Here is an 11,360-nt window from a genome sequence, read left to right as displayed (position 1 = left end):
GAGACAAAGTTTTGTTTCAAAAGAAATAGACTCAAAAATCCTTTGTTTCAAAAGAAACAACTCAAAGACGACGGTTTGTTTCCAGTGAAACAAATTCATAATTTGGAAAATTGTCTCAAGAGAAACAAAATTCGTTTCAAGAGAAAAAGATTCAAAGATTTTCGATTTTGTTTATAGGGAAACAATTTCAAAGGTGTTTGTGTTTAAAGGGGAAATTGTCTCACACAAGATGAATCAATTTTAAAAATCTCAAGTGAGATTAATTTTGTTTCAAGTACAACAAATTTAAAATTTTATTTCATAGAAAAAATGTCTCAAGCGAGACGAAGTTTGTTTTTTGAGAAAGCGATCTCAAATGAGATCAACTTTGTTTAATGTGAAACAAATTCAAATTTTGTATCTTAAAGGAAAAATGTCTCAAGTGAGACGAAGTTTGTTTTGAAAGAAATTGTCTCAAGCGAGACAAAATTTGTTTTTAGAAAACTGTCTCAAGCGAGACAAAATTTTGTTTCAAGAAAAACACCCTCAAAGGTGATAAAAAGTCTGTTTGTTCCTGCATGTTGAGGAAATGTCTTGATTGTTGACTTCAGGAATCCAAATCATTGCTTCTTCAAGTTAGAGACATCTGGTCATTTCCAAGCTTTGATTTCCTGAAAGATCAAAATGATGTATTTATAGATGCATCTTTGATATTATGATGGCTGTCAAGATGAAATTTATTTGAAGTTTTATTGAATTTGTCCTCGAGAGAGGAGAAAATTGTCTTTAATATACACGATGATAAAGGGTTGATGCAAAATTTATGTATCATGTAGGTATCTGTATGTATGTATGTTTTTTTGATCTGGAAGGAGAATAGTTGCGAGAGCAGTCTTCACTCTATCATTGATTTAACTTGTCTTTATTTCCACCAGAGTGTACTCTTGCAAACCTTGACCTGAGACAATTTATTTTATTTGTCCATCAAATTTTGCCCCAAAATTTTGTCTTCTCTTGCCCAGCTTCAATCTTGAGCTTCAGAGGGATCTTCGTTGAATTCTAAGATATGCCTCCAGAGAAATTATCTTGTTTGAAAATGCTTTTCTTCATTTGAAAATGTTTTTCTTCTAAGTTTCACAATTAAAACAAATCATAAACAGGAGTTCATTGGATTTAAAAAAATCAACTGCTCTTTAATATTTAATAGATGCAAATCTTTGACAAATATCAAGATCGAAAGGTTGGTTTTGAGGTCGGCTACCTAAATTCTAAGGTTTGTTTCATCGATTGGTCCTCGTGAAGATCATAGCATGCCCCCCTTTATGAGTTTGGCATTTTGATCGGAGGCAAACAAAATGGCACAACTAGCATAGTTAATTACTAGACTCTTTAGAACACTTCTATTTTAGTTCTCTGAAATCTTCCATTTGTTCAAGCTTCGTAGACTTACCTAGTCAAGGTAGTGTAGAAATATCGCTCTAAAAATAAGATTTCTGAGTGCTCGTGTGAAGTCGACTATAACAGGTGTTCCTCAACTCCCTTAGTTCATATTCACCGAAACTTCTTATTTAGTAATTTTGATTTAATTTGCCATTTCTTGGCTAGCTGGATTCAGCTTTATTGTACATATATTTTATAATTGCCTTTGTTCGGCTAGCTGAAGGATTTATGTCATCACAAAGTCTTTGACTTGAAAACCACAGTGGAGCAAACACCAGATTGCCAAGTACCCAATCAATGTCATGGTTTGAACGCAATCTATTTATAAAGCCAGGGCTTTCGAGTTTCCTCTATAACCAATTGCTTTTGCGGAATAGCTCAGCTTTATTGTATACATATTTATATATATTTGGGTATACGGATTCCATTTCTTACGCTTGCTAAGGAGAACCTGTTATAGTCTTAGTGTTTGTTGAATGTCAAAAAATCTCCTCGTTAGAGTTCAATTTCCAAGCAACTGACCTAAACTAGATTCATCAACTTGACCATTCCATATGAGAAGATCATGATCATCATTGAACATCATTAACAGAAGTAGAAACTAATTAGTTTTGCAATCTTATGTGCTAGTTACCATATTTTGTCTGCTCCTAACACATACCTGAATGCCAAGATGATTGTTTGTTCAAGCAATAAAAAAGCTAGCATGGTCTCTTTAAGAGAAGGGTATGAATTCTGGTGTAGGATTAGGATCAAGAGGTCTTTGTTTTGCAAGGTTCAATCTTGTAATTTGTCAAAGATTTACAACCTCAATTATTAAAATCTTTTAATTAAAATGATATTCAAAGAATTCAAGATTAAAATTTGCTCATTGTTTATTTCCTAATAAGGAAGCATTTTATTGAAAATGTTCAAAAGTCAAGTGATTTACAAACATTTAAACACAAAAAGAAAAAAAGAAAAACAAATTCAAACAAGATGTCATTCATGAGAATGTAACAAAATCTCCTGATGGATGCCCCGGCCGACTTCTGATCAGAATGCCCCATCACACATTGAACGTTAATGCCCCTGAATCGATCAGATCTTGGACCTTGCGCTTCAATGTCCTACAATTCTCAGTGGTGTGCCCTGAGCTCCCAATGTGATAGCTGCATATGGCGTTAATATCATGGCCTTCAGGATATGGGACTTCTCTTGGTTTAGACCGAAATAGAGTCACCAGATTCATCTCAACTAGCACTGGGAATTGGATTTATGCGAGTCTCTTCACGGAATGCTTTATGAGGTTTGGTCCCCATACTAGCTAGATAAAATCCCTCAATGTTAATCTCAGCTCTTTCCTCATTGTTGGTACGACTAATGCCTCATATCTAGCCATTCTTGATTGCTCTTTCGATCATTTCTCCATACATGACGATGTTAGAGAAACTCTTGGTGGCAGCTCCTATCATGTAGTCGATATATGGAGACTTCAACGTATCAATTAATAGAGTGATGAATTCTCTTTCGGTCATTGGTGGATGTACTTGAGATGCGACATCCCTCTATCGTTGAGCATATTATCGAAAGTTCTCACCATTCTTCATCTCCATATTCTACAGTGTTATTCGATTAGGGGCCATATCGATCATGTGCTTGTATTGACTCAGAAAGACACTGGCCAAATCTTTCCAAGAGCGGATTTGAGTACGACTCAGTTGATTGTACCACCTTGAAGCGGGTCCAATTAAACTGGCTTAGAAGCAGTGAATCAACATCTTATCATTGTTTGTGTACCCAGTCATTCTTTGAATAAACACGTGAGATGGGTATTAGGGCAACTGGTTCCACTGTATTTTTCAAAGTCGAGCATCTTGAATTTGGGCGGAAGCACCAAGTTAGGAACTAGTACTAATTATGTTGCATCCATTCCGTAGTGAGAGCTCTGTCCGCTTATTCCCTGGAATGTCTCTCTGCACCACTGTTTCAGATTCTCCAGGATCTCATTGTTGGCTCTCTTTATCTTATCAAAATTTGACATACTATGATTAGTATAGTGATCCCGAGGATTTAGCACAGTTACATGAGTTTTAGTGGCGGAGAAGTGTGCTTGATGGCTAGAAAGCTTGTGGGGCGAAATAATTATTTAGGGACTAGCATGGGTTATCACACATTCAGAGGTTCCTCCAGTCAAGGAAATCTTCTCTTTGCCTCTTTCTTGGTTGAGCCCAGCCAATTTTTCTACCATTTGATCCATTAGGTCGCTTTGATTTTGCAAGATACGGTTCATGGTGGCCTTTTGTACCTGCTCCATTTTAACTTCCCACTATGCTTGCATCTTTTTCAAACTCTCTTCCAACTCTTTCTTCAGTTGCTCGAATTTTGCATCTATTCTCAGTACTGTGTGAATGCAGTTTCACAGTTAGAAGTGCTTCCTCAAAGTTTCCCGCAAGGTATGATTAATGCATGTAAAAATGCTTAAATGAATGTTATGCAGAATGCAATGATGCAAATGCAAATGCAAAAATATTGATCCCAACGATGAATATCGTAGAATAATTTTCACCAGCCATAAAAGCTTTCACATTACAAGACAGTCCACTTCACATACATGCCTTTGCTTAGATGTTGAATCTGAAATGGGCCGTTGCTTCATCTTGGATCTTCGTCCTTAAAAATGATGTCCCTCAAACGTTTTGTAAACTGACTCTGTTAATGCCCCGACGATGCTGAAATCAGTGCATCACACTTCGATGAATAACGTGAGAACGATAGTAGGTAAGAATTTACTGCTGGATTAATCCTCGGACTTCAGTCTTAAATGTTGCACGATTTTCGAGCTCACTGTTTCATCTCGGATCTTTGTATTTGGAACTGATGCCCCTCAATACTCTATAAACTAAATTATTAATGCCTCGAAGGTGCTGAAGCCATTGTGTTGCTCTTTGATGACTAGCGATGACATGATTGCAGATAAGAATCCACTGCTGGATTACTCCTCGAATCAATGGATCATCATTTCAGTCTTGAATATTGCACGATCCTCGAGCAAGTCTCCTTCTTGTACTATGAACTTCTTTCAACCCTCGATGCATGTTTGTATATGTGACTGCTTGATTGAAAACTTCCACCCCTTGTGAAAATTTTCTTATGAATATTCCCTTGCATATCAATATTTCACATTATGTTATTATGATGCAATGCAATGCAAAATGATGAAAAATGTCACAAACAAAAAAAATAAGTTAGTGTACACAAACAAAAGAAAAGAAATTAGTTAGTACATGTAAGATAATCGATACAGATAAAAATGTTATTCAAAGATGAATATAACACCTACCCTGTCATGATATCTACCCGAACATGCTTTAATTAAATAGCATTCCTACCCAGACATGCTATCTACCCAAAATGATTAATTTCAATAAGATAATCCTAACCGCATGATATCTAGTTCGCATGCTTTTATTCAAAAAGAAAACAAATTCTACGAACTTAAAGCAAAAAATAAGGTTTTCGAAACGCTTGGGTGACTGTTCTACGGACAGAGGTTCGGTATGACTATACCTAGGGTGACTGTTCTACGGTTCACTATATGCATGGTTTAGGCTCTAATAAGAAAAGGGTACCCGAATTGTCCTTGATGCCTGTGCCCCCTTGGGCTGCCAGACCCTCGATCGTCACCTATTACAGGTTTCGAACGGAACGAGTTCAATTCGAGGGAATTCATTTCCTTATACCTATACGAGGAATAAATCTCTACGAAGGTATAAGGTATGTATCCCATGGGTTAATTGCTAAAACTCATGCGAAGAATAAATTCTTACGAGAGTAAAGCAATCACCCGAACTAATTTGGATCGAAGCTCGTGTCTAGAGCTCATGTTATGCAAATGCACGTGATGTGTGTGAGGAGGAACATACCTACCTTTGACTCAAAAGTAAAACGAAACAAGGAAAAACATGATAAAACCTTGACGAATCTGAAAACATAAATTAAATTATTAGTATGACAGATAAAAATGAAGCAATTAAAATATTCAATAAATGAATCAGGAGTTAACTAAAGACCTGAACTCATAATTTCGACCACAACTACAATGTGTAAGCGACCTACAGCTTGACTCTCCAAAAAAATTCCCCAGTGAAATCGCCAAGCTATCATAACAATTTTTTTAAAAACAATAAAATCTTAATTTAAAAACGATTATGACTTTAATTTGAAAAATCATGTGACTTCGAATTGATTTGGATTAAATGGAAAGAGAGTCGCCATCGACCTTTGGGTTAGGTAGGTCGAATACCTAAAAAAATCTTTTAGAAATAATTTTTAAGAAAAAACATTTTTTAATACAAAAATGGTCTGCGTTTTACCAAAGATTCAATTAAAACAGGTCCGAGAGTCTATTACACGTGGGGAAGGATTAACACCCCCACAACACCCAAAATTGGTACTGTATCACTTACACACTGTCGTAAATAGTGAAATTTATGAGTCGAATATAAAGTTAAAATACGATCCATTTATTAAAGTTAATTAACTTGCTTCGAATCAATTATTTAAAAAAAAATTAACTCGATAAAAAATCTTAAAATTAGCAAATCTTAAAATTAACAATCCTCCGTTGGGAAAGTTATTTCAACTATTTTTTATTATTAAAGAATATTCTATCATCGAATATATAAAAGATGCATATCGAATATAAATTGCAAATTAATAATTATAAAAAATAAAATACATAATTTGCATTGTTCGGTGTAAAATAAAAAATGAATTAACAATTAACAAACTAAAATTGATTTATTTCAAGTTCATTTCGTTCGACCGTCGTATTAGATTGTACCACTTCAATCAAGTGATACTTTCTTCGCCCATTCTACAAATACGAGTTCTTGAAATATTCAGATAAATAACACTCAACAAATTCTTAAATAAATAAGCATAAAAACATAAATAGACAATAATCTATAAATGTGTAGACATACACGTATCAATATTTAATATGACACTACATACATAGTAATATAAAGTTGAGTTGAAAACTAATATACGACAAACAAACAATCGGGATCAAAAATACATGAATATAATCCGACAGTGATCTAAATTTTCAATCATAAGATAGTGGTCAAGTTGCATGCAAACAAAATTTTGAGGGTCTGAAAATGAAACATATCAACTTTCAATAACAATGGAAACAAGTGATTAAAATAAAATATTTGAAAATATTAAATCCAGAAACAAATATAGACAAAAATGATACAGAACATGGACAGTGACTAAAATAATAAATTTCCAATTGTTATTCCCAAAGTCAAACATAAAAAATAAATAAAACACATAACAGGGACTAAAATAATAAAACAGATATTTAAAAGACTAAACCACAAAGATATAAAAAACAGACCCAAAAACAAATATATATAACATTACAAGCACTAAAAAATGAAAATAACTTATAAATCTTATAAAAGACTAAAATGAAATAAACAGAAACTTAAAGGATCAAACGGTAATTAAACTAAAATTAAAACAGTGACTAAAATTATAAATTTACAAATTTCATGACCAAATCCGAATATCAAATAAAAATGCACAATAAACTGAAACAATGACTAAAATGAAATAAATATAAATATCACAACCGAATTAGAAAATTCACGGAAATGGTAAAATACAAAGAAGTAAGGACTAAAATATAAAAAGGAAAATATAAATGCCCAGAATAAAATATTATGAAATTTCATTTAATGATTAAATAAACAGATTACAAAATACATGGAACCAAACGTGATATTTACCCTAAAATATGAGAAACACGAGCTGAGTTTTCAAAGCCACAGGGATTAAAAGTGATATTTGCCCCTAAATAGAAAACACGGAAACCCTCCCCTTCAAACGACGTCGTTTTGGCTGGGCAATATAAGCCCCAAAACCAAGCCTTTCTCCCCTCACTTCTCATTTGTTCTCTCTTTCAGAAATCAGAGGGAGAGAGAGTCTCAAACTCTTTCAGCCCCCTCAACAGAGAAGAAAAAAACATGGTGGTCAGAGGTTCCTACTACGGCGCAGGCGGCGCCGCCCGGCCATCGGAGTGGCCCAAAGTTCCCTACAATTATCTCCTTCTCTCACTCTTCCCCGTTCCACACCTAGTTTCACCTAAAACAAACTCTAGGGACCTAGATCGAACCATTTACCTTTCGAAAAATGCAACTCCGACGACCCGTGGGCTTCCCGACACTCCTCCAACGAAGGTAAAAACCCTTTCCTCTCTTTTTCTTTATTTTTCTTGTTTTGTTCGAATAGGTTTCTCACCAAATATGATTCCCCTTTTGTTCTCTGCTTTTTTTGTTTTTGTTCCCAAAACCCGAATGGTTCTCCCCCTTTCTTCCCCGTTTTTTTATTTATTGATGCATCTCTTGATATATGATTCCCGCAGATGGATTTAAGTCCTCCAAATAGGTAATAATATCCTATATTTCTAGGATAATAATCTTTTGATTTTCTGACTTGGATAGGATCTGGGTCACTGTTTGATGGATGTTATCACTCTTGGTTCAGGCGGCCGACATCAGAGACTGTCGGAGAGGGGAGCAGCAAAGGACGGCGGCGGTAGAAGCTAAAGGGTCTACTGCATTTAGGGTTTAGAAACCCTAATTCCAATCTGGGTCACTGAACGGGTCTGGAACTGGGCCTCGGGTTGGGGCTTGATCTTGTAAACGGGTCGGGCTGGTTCAGGGTACTGGGCCATTGGTTGGTCTGTTGTAGTTGGGCTTGAAGATTGGCTTGTATTGCTTGTAATTTGGGGTTTCAGCAAGCCTACAAATATGTAACAAATTAATTAATAATAATAATAGTAAAATAAATAATAATATTATTATTAAATAATAAAAATAAGACCCGGACAAAAACGAATGTCTACAATAATGATAGCATGGATGATTAGAGATAATGGAGCTTAGGCTTAGTACCGTATGACGTGGTCTAATCATCATTATGGATAACATTAATTTCACCCAACGCAAGAGTATAATTATAATATTTTTTTAGTAATGTTTAAAGGTGCTTATTTAGCATATAATCTTGAGACAGGTGTAAGATTAGTGAAATGCATGGAACCTTCCCCAATTGTGTTAAAATTGCAAAAATATTATATTTTCCCACTTGAATTTTAAACATGATGGTGCAAAAGAAAAGTGCCCAAATAGTAGTAAAGCAAGCCCCCCCCCCCCCTATTAAAGGGAAATTAACCTTAAATACAAGTGGATGTGTGTGCTTTGATGTTGTGGCACGGATAGGATATACCAGGAGTGGGACATTTGTTGCACTCTAAAGATTGCCCACATTTCCAAACAAGGAATGAATACTTTACACATTCCTTAAATTTGTGATAATTGAATTGTACAATATATATATATATTTCTTTGGTCGACATAATAATCTTATTGTGTTCATCATCCAAGTTGCAGATATTGGAAAAGGGGTACCATATATAATTTTTCTTTGTCTAGTTACATTAAAGGGATATCTTATTGGGTTGGATATTTGTTCTTTTAAAATTAAATAAGTTGGCCCCTTTTAATGTTTAATCCTAACTTCGTTTGTGTTTAGTTTTATATCTAAATTTGATGTGACATATTATAATAAGGTAGGCAGTTGCGGATTCAAAAATTTTTTTGAGGATGAACACATATATATCAACAATATATCAATTTTCTACGGGACGAATACAAATAAAATTTTAAAATAAATATATTCGATAAAATAAGTAATTATCCGAAGAAAGGTTGAACATGCGCCCCCTAAATCATATCTAGAACTATCGCTGAGAGTATGGGTGGGAGAATTTTGGTGATTCTGATTCATTTAAACATAAGGGATTACAAATATTAATTAATTCTCAATATCACCTTAACAATTTTGGAAGCCAAGAAGGGGAGAATGGGAGGGAAAGTCCTCTTGTTTAGGTATTTGGGTCTCAAGTTTAATATATTATTACCGTATTCTTATATACTTTTAATAATTTAAATTATAGTTATCAATTAAATCTATGACATATTGATAAAAAATTGTTTTTGTTTTAATTGATATTATTTATAGATCTCGAATTAAATTCCAGATAATTTTTATTAAAATAAATTAAACGTTTAAAGATCAAACACAAGACTAATATAGATTTGTATAAATCCTTATTTTTACTTATGTTGTGAGTGTGATATAATCTAATTTCTAAGGATGTTTTAGACTTCTTTCCTTGCAAAATGCAATGCATGAAATGATATGAAAGTATATTAAAATACTCGTACAAGTGTTTGCACTTGTGGAAACAGATGATCAGTTTGAGGACAAACTTCAAATAGATCACATACATGCTTACAACATAATTTCATGGCCTGTCCTTTGTAAACCTTGTTATTTGGTGAAAATTTGTACAACATATATTGCTGGAAGATTCTCCAGATTTGGGGACCTTAAAAGTATCAGACTACACCACACTCATGTTCCTTCCACTCAACATTTGCTCAATTCTGCCATGGCAATCAGCCAATTTTTCCACCACCATGTTCCTTTGGAAAGTTTTCAAAATATCAAAAGAAAACTACAAGCCCTTTATCCAGAACAATCTCTGGGCATCTCCACACCTTGCTTAATTTACTGTTTGTTACTTTAACCATAAAATACTACATATTTAGGGCAGTAGGCTGGTCTAGTTCCATATTAATGTTTTATCTTTATGGTCCACTTGGTGTAATTCAATACCGCCTAGAATGTTTGACGTTATTAAAAGAATGAAATCATAATAGTTTAATTAATTAATTCAGAACTAAGGTTTTAACATCATCAATACAAGTTCTTGTATGATCGATCATCTTTAAATATATAAAAGATTAAAGAATATTTTAGTTCAAACACCACATTTGTGTGGTGAAATAGTAGTCTTTGGTATAAAGAAAATTACGGCTCCATTGTATCTTTCTTTTCAATTCCCTTTGAAGATTTTCTCTTAAAATCTTTCCTTTTCCACTTTCTGAAGGATACTAAATTCAAACAGACCCTTTTGCCTGTGGTTGTTATCAACCCAATTGTCCATTCAAATCACAAAAAGTGAACGTTTTAATGCAACGTTCTCCAAAAAAAAAAAAACTACCATATCTAATCCCTTTGGTGTAATTTTGATTACAGTACCCAAGTAAATATTCTGCTTTTCTCAAGAATCAAACAGTCTCATCCATGAAAACATTATCAAGGAGATGATTAAGAAATAATGGAATCTGAGCTTAATTATTCCTTTGAGAGTAAGATGGGACATTCCCGATAGAGTTTGATAAGCATGGCTTTGAAGCAGAGAAAAAAGGGAGGGGGGTCAGTGTAAAGGAATTGATGCAATTTACCTTTAGCACACTGCTTTACATTAGACAAATCCATTATAGTTTAAGGTCTCATTTTTTTCTCTCTCAAAGATATATCAAAACAAATTCCAAGTGGTACAATGAATCACTTGGCATTCATTGTATGTCGAATGTTCCCGTCTCTTTTATTGTCTTTATGTATCGACCAAATTGTCATCTGACATGTTTCTTTTGCTTTGTCTACATGCAACTATGTTAGTCAATGTTTTTATACCTTTTGATTGGAAATAATATACTTGCTCTAGTTAACATGGGATGGGCGAGCTCAAATGAGTCGGTTTAAAAGATATACATATAGTACTGATAATATTTATTTATATAATGTAAAATTCATTTGTTTTATATGAAAAATATGATTATTTGATGAATCTACTTTGATAATTGATGTAAAAAATTTATGCATTAGTATTATCTTTTGTTAAGCGTGTAAAATAAATGAATTCTATCCACTCTCTAGATAAGGTAAGATCCGTTAATCTAGTATAAAATTTATATCCTTTTAAGATATGTACGAATACAAACTTAAAATTTATACCCTAAATCAAAAATAAA

The sequence above is a fragment of the Hibiscus syriacus genome, unplaced genomic scaffold (assembly GCF_006381635.1).
Source record: "Hibiscus syriacus cultivar Baekdansim isolate YM2019G1 unplaced genomic scaffold, ASM638163v2 tig00110580_pilon, whole genome shotgun sequence".
NCBI classification, from domain to species: Eukaryota; Viridiplantae; Streptophyta; class Magnoliopsida; order Malvales; family Malvaceae; genus Hibiscus; species Hibiscus syriacus.
The sequence above is the reverse complement of the archived record's forward strand: the minus strand, read 5'-3'. Positions refer to the sequence as shown.